Source organism: Chiloscyllium plagiosum, unplaced genomic scaffold (genome assembly GCF_037043375.1).
Source record: "Chiloscyllium plagiosum isolate Xiang-an unplaced genomic scaffold, Cpla_swu_hap1 HiC_scaffold_6, whole genome shotgun sequence".
Classification (NCBI taxonomy): Eukaryota; Metazoa; Chordata; class Chondrichthyes; order Orectolobiformes; family Hemiscylliidae; genus Chiloscyllium; species Chiloscyllium plagiosum.
The window spans coordinates 32,469,293-32,488,905 of NW_028270144.1; the positions used below are offsets into that span (position 1 = coordinate 32,469,293).

Consider the following 19,613-nt stretch of genomic DNA (forward strand, 5'->3'; position numbering starts at 1 on the left):
TGGACATGTGATTTGGCACTGCCATCAGGTCAATATCATCCCCTTTCTTCACTAGTTTCCCAGAGGTAGGATTGAAAACAGAGGGGCTCTCATCTTCATCCTCAAAAAAACCCCTCCTCCACCCCCACCCCCTTATCTGCAGCTTCCCCTACCCCCACCTCCATTCCTGAAGAAGAGTTACACCCGAAATGCTGATTTCTCCACCGCCTGATGTTGCCTGGCTTGCTTTATTCTTCTAGCCTCCTGCTTGTTTACTTTGGATTCCAACATCTGCAGTTTTTTTGTCCCCATCTTCAATTGGCAAGTTTGTTATCACTATTTGGTGTTGTAGTTAGGTAGTTTAGTTATATCTGGGATGGATGTGGGGTAGGGGTGGTGGTGTCTACAGGGTATGCCTCTGAGATGATTCTACAGCTTGCAGGATGTCTTGCTTTTTTTTTCATTCACAGGACATGGACATCACTGGTTAGGCCAGCATTTTATTGACTCAAGAGTCAACTACATTGCTGTCAGCCTGGAATCACATGTGGGTCAGACCAGGTAAAGAAAATCAATCCTTTCCCCAAGGACATTAGTGAATCAGGTTAGGGGTTCCTGATAATTGAAAACAGCTTCATGGTTATCATTAGACTCTTAATTCTTATTCAATTCAAATTACACCATCTGCCATGGCAGGATTTGAACCTGGATCTCTGGATTAACAGTCCAGCAATAGTGCCATTAGGCTTTTGCCACATTTGTTGATAAATACTACCTTCCATTGATCATTTTAACATCCAACTATGCGCAGGACAGAACTTTACATAAGACTCTGAGTAGAACCATCTCTCAGCCTGTTTTCATAGTCATGCAGTCTTACACTACCGATAATGAAGATTACCCTACTGACATTTTTCCATTTGGTCTTGATAACTCCCTTGCCAACAGCACTTTAAGTAAACCTACACCCATGCTCCAACCCTCATCACCAAGCCTCCAATGCACTGCAGCGGTTCAAGAAGACACCTCAACCACCGTCTCCAGGTCAATTTGGTAATAAAACTTGACTTAGCCAGTGATAAGTCCACTGTGTGAACGAAACAAATACTTCACACTACAGCAGATAATCTAATAAGGTAGGTTAAAGACTACCTATGGCCACATACCTAAATTGTCTAATTGACTTATACGTTGCCTCCCAGAGTGAGGAGCTGACCAGCAGCCTGGAGGCAGCTGTCTGCCAGCTCTCTGGCTTCCTGTGCTCTAGGCTCTGCTTTGCACCTTCTCCACCTAGCTGGCTGCAGCTGATAGTCACAAGCCACCATGTGGAGGAACTGCCCCTTCCTCCTCAATGGTTATTCCTTAACTCTGGCCAGCTGTCTCTACCAGGTGACCCCAATGTTAGGATCTCCATCCAATGCCCAAAATTCTGTCCATTTGCTTCATTAACTCCATCATGTTTTTAGCAACATGTCCCTAATTATATTCTAAAGGACTTACTGAGCAATTAATGGCTACTTAAAACACAGTTTGATGTAAATACAAAGGTCCATAAACAATTAATGATTTTGTAACCATCCTAATTTCAGGAACAAGCATTAATTTATTTCTTTTGGCCTAAATATTAACACTGTTGAACTATGAGGGAGAATACAACTTATTGTGTTATTCTCTCAACCTTATAAAGTATTATAGATACTTGCTGTACACAAAGATTCAGTTGATTTTGCAACATGATATTTGTGGGAGTTGATCTCAGAATCACTTGGTATTATACAACTACTTACCATTTGGATACATCTTTGAGTTCCCTTTACAATATACTTAGCCACTTTCTGGAAAAAGCTAGAAGTATCCTAATTATATATACCATTGTGTGCATAATACTGTAAACCAGATGTATGATGAAGTTCAAATGGCATATACTCAAATTCAGATTGATCAGAAATAGGAATTCTGAATTCTTTGCAGGCTAAAGTGTGGCCTACAGGCATAAATCGAGTCGTTAATGAGAAGAAGTTGATATAGACTGTAGCTTACTCAGTGCTTATTTGTAATAGATCAAAGACAACCTTGTAAGAAACATGACAGCAGCATTATTGCACTTCACCTTTCTAAATTCTCATGCTTCTTAAAGAACAATAGGACATAATATTTCATCATCCTTGTTTCTGAACCTGCCTTGAAGTGATTTTTTTTATGAAGCACACAGGGAAGTTTACAAAGATGTTAAAAAGAGCTTGGACCCTACTGATAAGTTCAATGCATGCTGTTATACAGGGATAAATCACTACTGCCCTCCCCCTCGACTATCATAGCAGGATTTGCACTATATGTTAAGGCTAGATAGCAGTTTCTATGGTTATATATTTAGGTATTGCAGAGGTTTAATATCAGATTTAAATATGGAGCTTAACCATACATTTAAATTGTGTTTTAGTAGATTTTATGGCTCCACATTTTGATTGACTTGCTTCCATAGCAGTATAATTGATACCAAGTTGTATTAATATCAGTATATAGATGCTTGGTATATCTGCTAACCTAACAGATAAAGAAATCTTATTGTGATTTGTTCAGCAAGTGGAATTAAACACCAGTGTATATTGCAATAAGTTTCCTCATTCTCTCTAAATACAGTAACAATTGTTAAATTTACATTCAATATTTTAATTAAAACATAAACAGTGCAGAAGATAACTTAAATCTTTTCTTTACAGCACTGTTAAAATATCCAGCACTGTGTTGTCAAGAAGTTTCAACATTTTGGTTTTTTTTGTGCAAGTACAGGGAATGATGCCTATATTTTATATATGCAACAATTTTTTTTAAGGTTTCCACAATCTCTGAATGGAGCCTACATTTAATCAAACTTTTATTAACTAATCCATGGTGATTTAGAGTGTTTTATATACCTCCCTTGACAGAGGCTTTTGGGAATTAGGAGCCTTGGCCTTGGTAAAAGGAACAGTATCAAATGCAAGTTACAGCCAAAAATCAATGTTAGTAAATCTGGATGGCTTATGCTTAGGTCATGATCGACAACTTTTCATGGTGACCCTAGCTAGTGCAGATTATCTGATCATTATTCAAGGGTAAGGTATGTTGACACTTGGGCAATTTTCTGAAAAAGAATCAGTCCAAGAATTGTCTTCTGTTTCAGCTTCCCAAATAGATCAGTGTTGCTGTAAAATTTGTGCTTCATGGCAAACAAAATATGTTATTCTCGAGTTGATTTTCACTGTGCAGCAAGGGGGTGTTTAAGAGTATTATTGTAACGTAGACCGACACTGATGAGAAAGTGAATACCACAAACATACCCTGTGGGTATCATCCTACAATACCTTGGGATCCTTTGGGATTGGAGGCCTCACCCAACCTTTGGGGTTAACAGATCCTTGGACACGACTGTTACCTGTGGAGAAGATTGTATGTAAAAAGTGCATATACTCCTTAGAGCAGTACACTTGCCAAGGCTAGTCAACAACTGTCAACTTTATAAGAATGTCAACAAGCATCAAGTTGTGGATCAGTGGTGCTGGAAGAGCACAGCAATTCAGGCAGCATCCGAGGAGCTTCGAAATCGACGTTTCGGGCAAAAGCCCTTCATCATTCCTGATGAAGGGCTTTTGCCCGAAACGTCGATTTCAAAGCTCCTCGGATGCTGCCTGAATTGCTGTGCTCTTCCAGCACCACTGATCCAGAATCTGGTTTCCAGCATCTGCAGTCATTGTTTTTACCTAAGCATCAAGTTGTGTCAAGAATGGTAGTATGTGTAAAGATCTGTCAAGAAGTGTCAAGAATCAACAAAACACTCTAATACACATTTGAGCACATGTAATATGTCTAGATAGGCTCTTGTTGGTCTTTTTAAGTGTTAAAAAGACCAACAAGAGCCTATCTAGACATATTAACATGTGCTCAAATGTGTGTTGGAGTGTTTTTTTCAATAGAGTGTATTCTATATTGTAGAATATAAGTAGTGGAATTTTTTTTCTCTTTGGGTAGTTATTGGTACTAAATGAGGTAGCTTATAGATGAAAGGGGAAAGGGTAGTAGATGTGAGTCATCACTAACTTGGCATAGGAATTTGAAGAACTGGGGTGTTTGGTTAGATAGAAGGCATTAGGTTCATGGATTGGCAGAAAGGAGAAACAGGGAGCATGTGATAAGGAGCGATCATGATCCTTGACTCTTGCCCAGTCCCATTGAGATAAGAATGATGCAAACTTTACTCTGCATCACCATTTCAATGATTTCAGTTTGCAGTTCAATGTATAATATACTTCTGACAAGTAGCATGTTTGAAAGGGGCCTCAGCACGTAGCACCCATGTCTTGAAAGCAACCGATATGTCTAAAAGGGATCAGCAATCCTTGTGCTGACATTTCTGAAGTGGTCATGATCATGATGATGTGAAAGCTTTTGATGTAGATACCCAAAGCCGTGATTCTGGGGGATCAATATAATGACATCTAATTTGCATGAAGTAGGTAGGTACAAATGTCACTACGGATACATTGCATATTGGCTATTTGGCTAGATCCAATATAGTCAGGGATATTTTTGCCTCGACCCTTTTGAATGACATGAGTTTTGGGGAGGAAGAAGGCCTTTTCTGAGGTCTTCACTATTCTCATTGACCCCAGCAAATTTCTTTGCTTTTTTCAATTATGAAACAATCAGAGATCACAAAAATCCTTTTACTACCTCCTGTAGGCCTATTGCAAATCATTGCCTATCAACCACTTGATTCTGGCCAGGTCACAACTGAATTGACTGAAGAAGGATACCTGGTGTGGCAAGATGGTTCACTGGTTGGTACTGCATCAGGGACCCGGGTTTAATTCCAGCCTCAAACGACTATCTGTGTGGAGTTAGCATGTTCTCCTTGTGTCTGTGTGGTTTTCCCATGGGTATTCCTGTTTCCTCCCACAGTCCATAAATGTGCAGGTTAAATTGGCCATGTTAAATTGCCCATAGTGTCCACGATGTAAAGGCGAGGTGGATTAACCATTGGAAATGCAGGGTTGTGGTAGGTCGTGGTCTACTGAAAAAGCACAGCAGGTCAGGCAGCATCCAAGGAGCAGGAGAATTGACGTTTCAGGCATGAGCCCTTCTTCAGGAATTCCAGCCTCAAACGACTATCTGTGTGGAGTTAGCATGTTCTCCTTGTGTCTGTGTGGTTTTCCCGTAGGTATTCCTGTTTCCTCCCACAGTCCATAAATGTGCAGGTTAAATTGGCCATGTTAAATTGCCCATAGTGTCCACGATGTACAGGCGAGGTGGATTAACCATTGGAAATGCAGGGTTGTGGTAGGTCGTGGTCTACTGGAAAAGCACAGCAGGTCAGGCAGCATCCAAGGAGCAGGAGAATCGACGTTTTGGGCATGAGCCCTTCTTCAGGAATCCTGAAGAATGGCTCATGCCTGAAACGTCAATTCTCCTGCTCCTTGGATGCTGCCTGACCTGCTGTGCTTTTCCAGCAACACATTTTCAGCTCTGACCTCCAGCATCTGCAGTCCTCACTTTCTCCCGTAGGTCATGGTCTAGGCAGGTTGCTCTTCAGAGGATCAGTATGGTCTTAATGGCCTGCTCCCACACTGTATTGATTCTATGCTGCAATAAATCCCCAACATCTGGCTTCATCCTGGATGTATCATTTGACAAATGAGGGAAGAGTTGGGATTCTTTGTTTTAGAAACACGCAAGATGGTAAAGAACACCTTTTGATATTTTATTCTGTTTCCCCTTCCCATTAACTATTTTGAATATTTTTGAAAAACCTTTTAGACCCTTTCACTATATTCAAGCACCAATAGCCCATGTGGGTAGCTCACTGGAGTCCAGAATTCTGACTGAATGGCTATTGGGACACAGTCCATGATGCTTGAGGCAGAAAGCACATTTTAGATTGTTTTATGAGAAGGAGAACAATAACAGGCATGATCCACCTCAATCCATCACCTGAAAAATAAGACTTTCAATCAAAGGTCACCCATAATAAAAGAAAACAGCCATCTTAAATACTATCAGTCAACCTCCTGACCTTTGAAAGATGAAGTGATCGTCAGAGGCAAGCAAACCCAGAAAATTGCACTGCGTGTAAACATAGTGGAAGTTTAAATTTTCATCTGGAGCAGTCAGTATGTTTATTTTGTGTGAACAGTGCAGTAAATCAAACATTAAGTGACAGTCATCAGGCTTTTTGCATTAGGCAAAACGAAAGGCAGGGAAAGTACTAACCCGTTGTATCCAAAAACCGCAGGAGTTCTTTAAACAACTTATTCACCTAAAGGGTAAACAAAAAAAAACAGATTTAATGAATGCTTGCTGTGTTAGACCCACTGGTTATATTTTCTACTCTGCTTTCACCAGCTTATAATGCCACACAAACATGTTTTAACAAACAGAAGAATTGCATGAAACCAGAAGCAAGAGTGGAAGTCTGAAGCCACTATTGTTAAAGAGTCAATCAGTGTCAATGGAAAGAGTCAAAGAGAAGTACTCCTTGTAGAAATGTAGCTTGATCTGTTATCTGGTTTAACAGATTCTGACAAGCATTTTCATCATGCTATAAAAATAGTTTTATTTCTCCAAGAGAAACCTTGCATTTTTGTAGCAACTTTCATGACCTGAGGACAATCAAAGAATTTTGAACAATTTCTGAAATATCAGCACTGTCGCAATATTAGGAACAAGAGGGCCCATCTCCAGAAGCAATCTAACCTGGAAATCATTGTGGCGCGTTAAAAGCTTCTTGCATGGGATTTGGATGTCACTGATGAGACAAACATTTATTGCCCATCATTACCTGCCCTTGAACGAATTGACGTGCTAGCCAATTTCAGAAAGCAGTTAAAAGTCAACCTCATTGGTGTGTGTCTGGGGTCACATGTAAGCCAGTTCAGGTAAGGACAACAGATTTTCACCCTTAAAGGACATTATCTTAGTAGGTGGGGTTTTTGGTAGCAATTGACAATGTTTACATGGTCACCAGTAGACTAGCCTTCTTGAATTCATATTTCACTATCTGCTGTAGTTGGATTTGAAGCCATGTTCCCAGAACATTAGAGTCTCGAATACTAGATCAATAACAATGCCACAATATCATCACCTCATCTTTACACACTAGTTGGCATCATTATGCATACAGTGACAACATCCTATTTACGGTGAGTTATCGCACTGAGTAACAGTTGGAAAAAAGTATAAGACTAACCGGTGCCTTACTGAGGTAAGTGTTCTAAACATCAAAACATTGCTCATGACATCATTTAGTATAAGGCAGTGGCCAGATGCCTAAGACTTGCACTGAAGAATACAAAACCAGATGCCTGGCCATCCTATAGAAAATTCAGAGGCCAATTTGTGCAAAACAAGTTCCCACAAATTTCAATATGATTGTCATCAGATTATCTATCCCAGCAATTTTAGCTGAGGGATTACTATTGGCCAGACGAATTTATATTACAAGGTATTGGTTATGAAAGTGTTAATATTGAAGCTCCATTAAGCTCTACTTAATTGCATCATCTTTGGCTAGAGAAGAAGTTCAGCACAAGGTCCTAATAAAGATAGACATATTATCTCAGGTTTCTTATCATCTTTGTGTTGCTTGGCACATTTTTTTCAAGACTGTTCTTTTTTCACTCATCGAGGCATAAAATACCAAACTGAAGAGAAAACAATATATATACTCAATGAGAAGACATTACTGATGGTTGGCAAGTAGACTCTAATTGGTAGAGCCTTTTCTCTGGAGAAAACTTCAATTAACTGGTGACTGACAGTTCACTGCCAAGTTCTGTTTAAATTTTAAACCACGTTGGTTGATTTGGATTGGTCAAGGCATTGCTCTGAAAAATAAACCAGAGGCTGGCTTTCATCCGTTTTGTTCAATTATAAATAGTCACAGTACATGTGCATGTTAGTGAGTTTTGAGAAGATTTGTAGCGCAGGTTGAGGTTATGGATGTAGGTTTGCTTGCTGAGCTGGAAGGTTCATTCCCAAACGTTTCATCACCCTACTAGGTAACATCTTCAGTGGGCCTCTGGGCGAAACACTGCTGATAATTCCTGCTTTCTATTTATATGTTTTGGTTTCTTTGGGTTGGTGATTTCATTTCTTGTTCTTTTTCTCAGGGGGTGGTAGATGGGGTCTAACTCGATATGTTTGTTGATAGAATTCCGGTTGGAATGCCATGCTTCCAGGAATTCTCGTGCGTGTCTCTGTTTGCCATAATGTTAGCCCACAAATCCATCAACATACTAAAACAGCAGGTAATGAACTTGAAAGACCATATACAGACAACAAGCAAAACTAATGTCATTTACAAAATGCCATGCAAGAACTGTAACAAACACTACATTGGACAAACAGGCAAAACACTAGCCACCAGGATACATGAACATTAACTAGCCACAAAATGGCATGACCTCTCTCAGTAGTATCCTTACATACAGATAAGGAAGGACACCACTTTGACTGGGATAATACATCCATCCGAAGACAATCCAAACAGAGACACATAGGAGAATTCCTAGAAGCACAGCATTCTAACCGGAACTCTATCAACAAACATATCACGTTAGGCCCCATTTACCACCCCCCTGAGAGAAAAAAACAGGAAATGACATCACCAACCCAAAGAAACCCAAACATATAAATAGAAAGCAGGAATTATCAGCAATGCTTCGTCTGGAGACCCACTGAAGATGTTACCTAGTAGGGTGACAAAACATCTGAAAATGAACCTTCCAGCTCAGTGAGCAAACCTACATCCAGAACATGCGCATGTTATTTCTGTCTGCAAATAACAAGACCCTGTGTATTAATGCATGTAACTTCTAGTACATAGAAATTACCAACACTGCAAGCCTGACTGACATTCCTAAACAGATTGTCAGCAGAATCATATCTAGTGTCAGACACTATGCTTTCATTTTACAAACATGAGATAGTTAGTTGGGTATGGGTAGTACCTTTCTGGTTGAGAACAGCTGAACAGATATGCTAATGTGTATGATCTGTAAACCTTGGATCACATGGCCTACATTCCTGGCATCACACTGGCAATGAACTTTATGAATCACATTACTCATTTGTGTGATAGGCAAAACATTGCTTTGACTACAGTTAGCTTCACACATTTGGAATATGTTATCCCATCAGGGTAATCTGAGGAAGACTGAGGACTGTCCAGGACTAAAAGTCGCAAACTTCAGTCTTTTCATAAATGTATGTGAGAAATGACCTAATCAGGTTAACCCTGTCTTGCAAGATGGCTTTGAATGCACCAAGCTTGCTCTGTGCAAAATGAGCAATATACGACAACCATGGAATTTAGGATGGAGTCCTAGACATAACTGTCAAGCTACTGAAGTTATACACATCCCAGATCCACTCCAAAAAAGCATTCTCCCAGACATTCATCCTTGAGCTTTTTATACCAGTATAATGTTATTTCTTTTTAGTGATTATTGAATTACAGAAACTCCTGGAACCAGGCGCTATTATTTAAACATGACCAAAAAGCTGATGCAACAGGTAAGCATGAACATATACATTAAAGCTAATGGAACTTCCTGGAATCAGTCTGCAGATCCACAATGCGTGTCTTTCTAAATCCATTCACCATCACAAAGTGCTACATATACTGTTCAATGAACATTACAGGAACCGTTGTCAAATGAAAATATTCAGCTAAAAGTGGATTTATCCTTGAGTTGCATCTTAGCTGACAATCAACAAGACATATCTACTCAGGTAGCTAGGTTTGGTTGTCAGTTAAGATCTCCACTCAAATTGTCACTCTCTGAATGAAAGCCAAACTTTCCATTATGAGAGTTGTATAGCTTTGACAGATTGACATTCTACAACGAATGGTAAAATACCACAGTTTCAAAGGAAAAAAAAAGAACGATTTAGAAGAATACTACAAAAGATTGTTACAACTCTACATTCATCACTCAGTGCTCATATCAAATTGAAACCTTCTCATCTCTAATTTGAGTGGAAGGTCACATGATTGAACCAAGGATTAGAGAACTGCATTGAGAAGACAGGCAAAGTGAGTAATAAATGAATGAAAGAAAAAAAAATGAAGACTTTGCAAATGTATTAATAATTTGACAGTACTGTGATGTCAAAGCTAACTTCATCTTATATAAAATTGTTCTAAGGAAAAGAACACAGCAAGTGTACAAAATATTGAAAGTTCAGGACACTAAATAATTGAGAATTCTTGCGGTGTGGAAAGAGGCCATTCAAGTCTGCACCATCTCACCAAAGAACATCCCACCCAGACTCAAACCATCCCTGGAACTCTGCACATACCTTGGCTAATCTACCTAGCCTGCATATCTTTGGACTGTGGAGGAAACAGGAGCACCTGGTGGAAACTCACGCAGTCACCCATTGCTGGTTCCTGGCACTGTGAGGCAGCAGAGCTGATCACTGAGCTACCATGCCACCTTTCTTTCTCTTTCTGCTGTTGACAACTGCCGTAGTCAACAAGCGATATGTGGAGATCGGCCACATGGCCTATATCAACTTTGGAGCACATACTGGCAAAATAGTGGCAATCATTGGCATTATTGTCCAGAATAGAGTGTCGGCAGATGGCCATTGCAGTGAAATCAGGCAATAGGCAATGCCATTTAAACATGCCATACCAACCTTTTTGAAAACTACCACTCTCTTATTTCTCATAAAACTTAGAAAAATGTATATTCTCTCTACGCATGGAGTATTAAATAGGAAAACACACCATGCATTTCTCTATATTATTTTTGTGACAGATGGAAAAAAAACTGGTGGGAAAAAGCATTATGAATCCTAAAAGTTGGCACAAAAGACATAGATTTCTTTGTCAGATTGCAGTGACAATATTGTTTACTTGTTACTGCAAAGATCTATTAATATTAAAGTTAGGTATGAAGTAGCAACCTATTTTAAACTAAATATACTCAGAGGAATCCAATATTTTAGATAATCAAAAGGTAGTGATTTGCCGAAGGGCAGATGCTCCTCTCATTTCCCCATGACTTGTGGTCTTGTACTATTCTCTACAGTTGCTTAAAGGAACCTTCTGTTTCAATTTGATGAGCAATAGGGTTAATGTAAAGAGTACAGGATAAGATTGATGAAGAAAATGTATTCTTCTTGACTTAAAGAAGGACAAGGATTCTATATCAGTAAGCAAACATTGGCCTCAAGATTGTAGCTCTTCAGGAATCACTATGGAAAATTTGATGGTTCTGTTGCTGGTCACAATACTTTACCTGAGCTTGTGACCCATAACTGTATCAGGGGACAATTTGCAAAAATGCAGGGGTGAACATCTCTAAGGTCTCAAGTAACACTGCAACCCTGAGACCTTAAAGGTCCCTCAACCCAGTAAACCATTTCTACATACAGCTCCATGATACACTTGTTTCATATGACAGTTTTGTTTACTAAAACAAAAACCCACTGAAAAGTTAAAATGTAGTTTCAGCCCATGAAAATTCATTCAAGCCGGGTGCATAAAAGAAAACTATTTCTGCTTGTTGGGGAGTCTACACAAGGAAGATAGCTCTGAGAAAATACAGCTGGGTGCAATGGAAAGATTTGGAACTAACACAACTGTTCACAACTTTAACGAGATTTCCAAGAGTACCTGGTGATGTAGACTGCTTCCTCCCAGCTCTGGTGAATAAATTATTTATCTTTTTCTTGACTTCATTTGAGACAATTTGTTTCATTGGTTTCTTTACTTGTTTACATTGTTTCGTTGACCTTGGGAAGCTGTAACAAGCTGCCTTCTTAAATCCATGCAGTCCATTTGATCAATGCCATTAAAAAGGGAATTCCAGGATTTTGATCAAATGCAACTGAAGGGACGGTGATACATTTCCAAGTCAGTCTGGTGTGTGGACTTTAGGGGAGCTTGCAGGTAGTGGTCTTCCCATATATCTATTGAGCTTGTCCTTCTAGATAGTAATGGTCATGAGTTTGGAAGTGCTGAGTAAGGACTCTTGGTGAATTTCTGCAGTGCATCTTGTAGATGGTAAACACTGCAGCTTCTTAGTGCTGGTGGTAGAGGGAATGGATACTTGTGGATGTGGTACCAATCAAATGGCTACTTTGTCCTGATGGTGTCAAACATCTTGAGTATTGTTGGGGATGTACTCATCCAGACTATCCTAGAACCACAGAATTGTTGTGGTGCAGAAGGAGGCCATTTGTCCCAATATGTCTGCACAGACTTTTTAAAGGAGCAACATTACCCAGTGCCAACCTCTTGCTTTATCCCCAGATATTTACACATCACTTCTATCCAGATAACCAACCAATACTTTCAGGAATGACTCAATTGAACCTACCTCCATCATACTTCTAGGCAGTACGTTCAATACCCTAACAACTTGCCGTTTGAAGTTCTTTTACTGACACCATATTTGCTCCTTTTGCACACCATTTCAAATCTATACCCTTTGTCTTGTTCATTTTACGATTTTGATTATGATTTTGAAAACCTCTATCCGATCTCCTCTTAATCTTCTTCTCTCTGAGAGAATACACCCGATTTTTCAACCTTTCCTCAAATCTGAAGTTCCTCCTTCCTGGAACTATTCTTGTAAATTGCTTCTGCACTCATTCACATGTGATCACATTTTTCTATAATGTGATAGCCAGAACTGTACACAATATTTTTAGCTGAGGTTTAACAAGTGTCTTACACAAGTTTAACAAGTGGGGAATATTCTATCACCCTCCTGATAATGGCCAGGCTTTTTAAGAGTCAGGAGGTGAGTTTACACACTGCTGGTGAGCTATTGTTCTTTGATGGCTAGTCCGGTTCAATTTCTGGTTCATGACAACTCTCAGGGTATTGATGTTGAAGGGTTTAGTGATGATAATTTTACTAAATATCAAAATGGTTACATAGTCTGCTTTCTGTGCTTATTGATATTGTTGTACATTACACACACAAACTATTGACTGCACATACAACATTGACCTCATGACACAGAGAAGAACTGAAGGCAAAGTGGGTACCTGTATGATGGAATATTATACCATAATGTAATGTAACTGTCTTAAAGATATAGACCTGTCTGGTCTGGAATCTATGCCAAAATGCACTGCAAACCGCAGTAATAGGAGGAAAACTACACAAAAGTGGAGAGTAGAAAGGGAAAGAATCAAAAATCAAATGGACACCTGTACCATTGTGCTGACACTCAATTTCCAAAATAGGGATTCAAAAAATATGAAGATCTAAAGGAGGGGACCCAATGCCCAATCATCGGATTAATAACTTTGTATTTAAGAAAAACTATCCATGCATACGAAAGGCAATTTGAATCAGACAAGGATTTCAGTTTCACAGTACCAGCTTATCTGTGAGCACAAGCAACAATTCCTGCAGGTATGTGTCTTCTATTCAGGAAGTTATTGTGATGCTTGTGTTCTGCACAATTCTTAGGTTCGAAGAATGTTTGCACTAATGCACCCAAAGTCACGTCAATATTCTTTAATCATTTTTTTCCTTACAGCTTCCTTAAAGCTGAAGTTGAGCTTGTGGAAGCCTGCTGATCGCTTTGCTGCCTTTTTGTGGATGAGTTTAGAGGGATCCTTTGGTGGCCCAGGGCCGACAGCACTCTGGCCTACCTCCTCCATCGGTGCACCTGCCCTGAGCTGATGGAACCATTTGATGGAACACATTCTAGGTACATTTCCCTGAAGTGGAAGTCTCTGTGTGGTTGTAGTGTGCAGAGGAATAGGATAATACTGCATCCTATTATGATTCAGGCTGTTTCTCCTCAGGGATGTGTTCTGTGGGGGCTGGGAGATGGGCTTAGGTGTTGAGACTCTTTCTTCTCTGGCCCTCGCTTGGCTCTGTGTTTTGTAAGTTGCAGAGATAAACCTCAAAATTTGTTGGTGATGCAATATACCACCCCTACTCAAAGTTTCATAAAGATACTACCCACATTCACACTGGCTGTGCACATTCTTCTCCTGCAGAAGGAAGAACACATTAAAGACATTAGCTTGAGTACATGACTTATACGCCTGCACTGATACATAGACGTGTGAATCCGCAGGGTTTTGATTGTCCAAGTTTATTACTCGTTGGTAGAAAATGATACTAGGGAAGTTAAGAGTTAAAAGATTCTGACAGTAGAGTGATTCAGATTGATTCTAAATATGTATCAGATATTGGTATATGGTGGTCATCCTGAAAGCACATCTTTTGATTGTGTCCTTGTCCCATGCTAACCTTTGGTGAGAGGTTTTGTGATATTTCTATATCTCTAGTTATGATGAAACACCAATGAATTTGTGATTCATGAGCTACTGAGTATTATAGCTCCTTTTCTGTGTTAAGTGTGAACCTAGGCAGATGGAAGAGAGGCAGTAACACTCGACTACAAGTAGTACAATATGGGAAGGTACAATTAAGTGACAGTCATTGATATCACATGTGGCGTGTGACAGAGATGCCTACTACCCAATCTTGTGCATCACAGTCCTGTGTAAAGGCAAGCTCATTATGTTAACTCATGCTCAGGGTAATCGAATGAAACATTGAGTAGACAGTGGCAGTTAACCTGGTGGTGCCCAAGAGATCATTCATCATCTTGCCAGACTATACCCACCTCTGGTTTCCAGAGGTCTGGAGCTTCCTAAGCCCAGGTTGCCTTGATGACTCAGATTAATGTCTCATAGCCATCCTTTGGAATCAGCACATCCTTTTGCCCCACACAATCTGTAGGGCAACCTCCATGGAGGCAACACTAAAACATCAACCTGCCTTTCAGCAGTTCGCTGACATCTCTGAGGTTGGATGCAGGATGATGAGCAGAGGTCCATGGGTGATCCTGAGTTGTAAGAATGAAGAGCTGTTAGTTGCCTTTTAATGATGGTGCCTGAAAATTGACCTTTCTGCCTGTTTGCATCTAAAGTCAAAAAGTGTAGTGTTGGAAAAGCACAGCTGGAAAGGCAGTATCCGAGAAGCAGGAGAGCCGGTGTTTCGAGCATAAGTTCTTCATCAGGAATGAGGGGGTGCCCAAGGGGGCTGAGAGATAAATGGGAGGGGGGCAGGGTTAGTGGGAAAGTAGCAGGAAATGTGCTAGGTGGATGGAAGGTGGGGGGATAATGGTGATAGTTCGGAGAGGAGGACAGAGCAGATAGATGGGAAGGGAGATGGACAGGTAGGGCAGTTCAAACGGGTGGTGCCAAGTTGGAGGATTGGATCTGGGATAAGGTGGGGGCAGGGGAAATGAGGAAACTGATGAAATCAATATTGATCCTGTGTGATTTGAGGGTCCCAAGACAGAAGATGTTGGCTTGCATGCCCTTGGTGGAATGGGAGAGGGAGTTGAAGTGTTCGGCCATAGGGTCGTGGGATTAATTGGTGCGCCCTGTGTCCCAGAGATGTTCTCTGAAAATAATTGTTATCTCAGGCAATTGTTAATTTTAAATTTGATGTTTGTAGAATCGTTTGGTCACAGAAAGCATTGAAGAATAGGGACACTAGGCAACCATTTGGATGTATATCACTGATTCGCTATGGCATCATTGAATGGCAAATGAACTTGAGGGATTAAATGGGATTTGAACCTGCAACCTTCTGACCCAGATTTACAAGTATTACAAATAAATGGCAGGTGCTTGTCAATTAATAATGAGAGGCATTGTGATTCCCAAGGTGTAATTGCTTCATGCAGAAATTCTCAAAGCTAAGACATTCAAGATTAACTATCAGTTTCAACACATTTTTAAATAGTTCCAAGTTTAGGCTATCTAGTTTTGATTTTAATACAACAATAATTCCTGGAAAAGTCATTGCAATTTTGGTCATGTTTTTCCATGCTGTTGGATTGTTTCATTCAGCCACTTTATTCACTTGGTATCTAATTGAAGATGAAGCTATACTCAGTAAATAGGTGTTTGCCATGTAATGATTTAAAATAACTTATTGGCTTTTTAAGATAAAACAGATAACATCAAGGCCTGGGAAAAAAGATCCTGCTGACTGTTATTTTCTTATCACTGGCAGGTGGCACTACAGCCATAGCAAGATGTTGCAGAATCCTCATACAAATGCTCCAATAAGTTTTAAAGCCTTGTTAACACAGCAAATAAATGGGTAATGCAGTGTAAATATAGCCTTTACTTGAATGAAAAGATGCAAGTTTGCATTAATAAGTGTATTGTAAAATATCCTTTCACATAACACATGGGGCCCTTTGTCTTCTCTTCCTTGTGATTGTTGGAAATCTGTTACCAGAATAAATTCAGCGAAAATCTCATATGTTGCACTGAGGTCGTACATTGATGACTATGGTACCACTTAGTCAAAAAAGAAGTGTTTTTACAAGTCACGGCATCTCGCTAAAGTGATGTTTCTTTTTCTCACCAGTTTCAACAAATGCAATCAAATCTGGAAAAGGCAAGTATTCTGCAGGTATGCGATAGTAATTTACATATTACTTATGATTGAGAATGGGTGAGTTAGCACAATGCTGCCCTACAATATTAATGTAAAAACAAATACACATGTACCTTCTCTGGTCAAAATTATGTCAAATTATTTTCTCCAAGTACAAAGGATTAAGTTCATGACTAACTTCATGACAGAAAAGAATATGAATCCAACAAGTTATCCACTTCATGCTTTTTTTTCAAATCCTGATCTTTCATTTTCTCTTCTGTACTTCATAATTTTATAATATTCCATTTTGTTTCATTTGATTCACGATTACTCCAACAAACTTGCAGCTTGAATGTGCAGATTCAATCTGTTTTAGGACCTTTTCCATTAAAATATAGAGCTCTGAGCAATGTCTCAATGACAGAGTTTAGGACTTTTAGGGAAAGGGACTATGATTTGAATGGCAGGGGTATTTATTTATATTAATTTGCGGTGTTTGAAGACATTAACTGCATTTTCTCCAAACACTACCTGCATGTTTCTGACAGATCTGGAGCATAAATGATCCTTACAACACTCCTAATATACCATATCAAACCTGCTAATAGGTCCTGATGCCACTAAATACTCCTATCTCTATAAACTCCAAGGCTATCTATGACCAGCTTTATTTTTACTATGCTCAAACATTGAAGCAGCTTTACATCTTCTGTTGTTTCTTGCAGCTTATTACCATATTCTTTAGCTCCTTTGATGTTTCTTACCTCTTGACTGCATCTTTTGATCCTTGTGATTGGCTAGCGACTCTCCTTGCCATGCTCTAATGTCCATGCAATGTCCAGCTTAAAACATTTTTTACATTTTGTATCAGGACTAAATGTTGCCCCAGCCTATGTTATGTAATACAGCAACAGTAGCACTTTTATATTACAAAATTGTGACAGTACAGAAAAATATTTGTTCCATCATAGTTACACTAGTTCTCCCTGTTTTTCCCCCATTGCCGCATACATTGTTCCTTTTCATGTAACGATCCAAGTTCCTTTTAAGTTCCTCAACTGAATCTGCTCTCACCACAGTCTCAATCAGTCCCACTTCCAGACCCCAACGTATCACTGCATGAAAAGGTTTGCCTTCTCTCACCCTTGTTTCTTATGCCAATCACTCGAATCAGTGCTTTCTTGTTCTTGATCCTTCCACAAATAGAAACAGTATTTTCATATTGACCCTACCTCAACCTCATCATTTGATAACCTCCATCAAGTCTCCTTTCAACTGTCCCTATTCCAAGGCGAACATCTCAATTCCTCCAATCCAGCTATATAACTATTATCCCTCAGGCCCAGGACTATTCCCAATTATCTTATCTGCAAGTTCCCTAATGCCTTCACATCTTTCTTACACTGTGACGCCCACAATCAGATGCAATACTCCACTTGAGGCTGAACCAGATTTCTATGCACATTTAACATTATCTCCTTCTATTTATTCTCGTTGCTGTAATGATCATAAAGTTAGGCTGTTATGTGTTTTATTAACTGCTCTCTCAACCTGTCAGATCATATTCAATAAACATCCAGTCCCTCATTTCCTGCATCACCTTTGGAATTGACCCTTGTTTTTCCTTTCAAAGTAAATGAACCATTTCACACTTGTATCTGTTGTCTTTCTCTGAATATATTACATAATGATAGAAATGTGCCAAGGTACTCCTAAACTTAATTTGTGTATTTTTCTGAACACAATTGCTGATGGAGCATTGTTGAACATTCTTCCATTTTTTACCAGTGCTATTGGTATGGCCTCTTCATATCAGGTACGAGTTATTCTTCACCATAGCCTCAGAAAGCACTAACGCACCCAAACATGACATTAAAACTTCTGCTATTTGTAGCTTTTTCAGAGTGATTGTCTGGTTTTAATCAATCACTGTTTATGGAAAATGAGCTTCAGATAATGATTTATCACTCACAGGAGTAAACAGGATGAATAGCTTTGTCCTGCTGAATGTGAAGCCACCATAAGTCAGATAATCATTGCATCTGAAAGTTGAAAACCTACTCAACTTAAAAACAACCTTTTAGATTACAGAAACAAGGTGGAGGGATATTTACTTCACAGCAGCTGGCAAAGAAACTCAATGTGTTCATACACAGATGGCCAAACATCCACCCAGTGGGCAGTAAAATACAACATGGGAAAGGAAAGGTTTTGCAGGCAACTTAATTTTGTAAACTAAAGGGGCATTGGGAATGTGCTTCAATGAGATAACTGATAGGTTTTTCATCCATTGAATGGGGATAAGGAATCTGGTAGCCACTGATGTCCAAGGTTCATTCAATAGAATTTTCAGACATGTCTGCAAACAGCCAACTATGATGACACATGTTGCTTAAATATACTCCTGCATGCCAATAATTATACGGTTGACTACCGGGTAGCTGAACAGCTTGTTCAGGTCAGAAATTACCAGACCTTGAAAGAGGAGTTGCTTTCGCTTTGGAGTAAAAAAGTGTCTCAAACCTGAAGATAGCCAGTTTCTCTTGTCAGTTGCTCTAAGCTGTGACTTTTAAGAAATAAGTCAAAGACCTTGATAAGTGTTCCTCCTGCAAACCAGAGAACATGCCTAGAGAAGTGGAGAAGGTTTATTAAATCTTAAGGGCCATAGATAGTGAAAACAGACAAGGTCTTTTCCCTGGGGTGAGGCAGTCCAGAATGAGAGGACATAAGCTTAGGGTGAGAGGAGAACGATTCAAAAGGGACCCACGGGGTAACTATTTCATGCAGTGAATGGTGCGTGTATGGAATGAGCTGCCAGAGGAAGTGGTGAAGGTTGGTACAATTATATCATTTATAAGTCATAATTCAGAGATGTTGAACTGGGGTGTACAAAGTTAAAAATCACACAACAGCAGGTTATAGTCCAACAGATCTATTTGGAAGCACTAGCTTTTGGAGCGCTGCTTCTTCATCAACCACCTGAAGGAGCAGTGCTCCGAGAGCTAGTGCTTCCAAATAAACTTGTTGGACTATAACCTGGTTTGTGTGATTTTTCACTTTGAACATTCATAACGCATGTGGATGGGTATATGATTAGGAAGGGTTTGGAGGGATATGGGCCGTGTGCTGATAGGTGGGACTAGATTTGGGTTGGGTTATCTGGTCGGCATAGACAGAAGGGCTTATGCCCGAAACGTCGATTCTCCTG

The 19,613-nt window shown here is 39.6% G+C and overlaps 1 long non-coding RNA gene across 1 annotated transcript in view; it reads left to right on the top strand.

Annotated features, from left to right (window-relative positions):
• The window catches only part of LOC148149738 (uncharacterized), a 58,811-nt gene extending 45,120 nt beyond the window's left edge, over positions 1–13,691 (top strand). Inside the window, exons 2-3 of the long non-coding RNA XR_015757342.1 lie at positions 13,225–13,396; positions 13,524–13,691. This is a non-coding gene — a long non-coding RNA (uncharacterized LOC148149738). The remainder of the gene's footprint in view (positions 1–13,224; positions 13,397–13,523) is intronic.
• Positions 13,692–19,613: the final 5,922 nt, after the last annotated feature.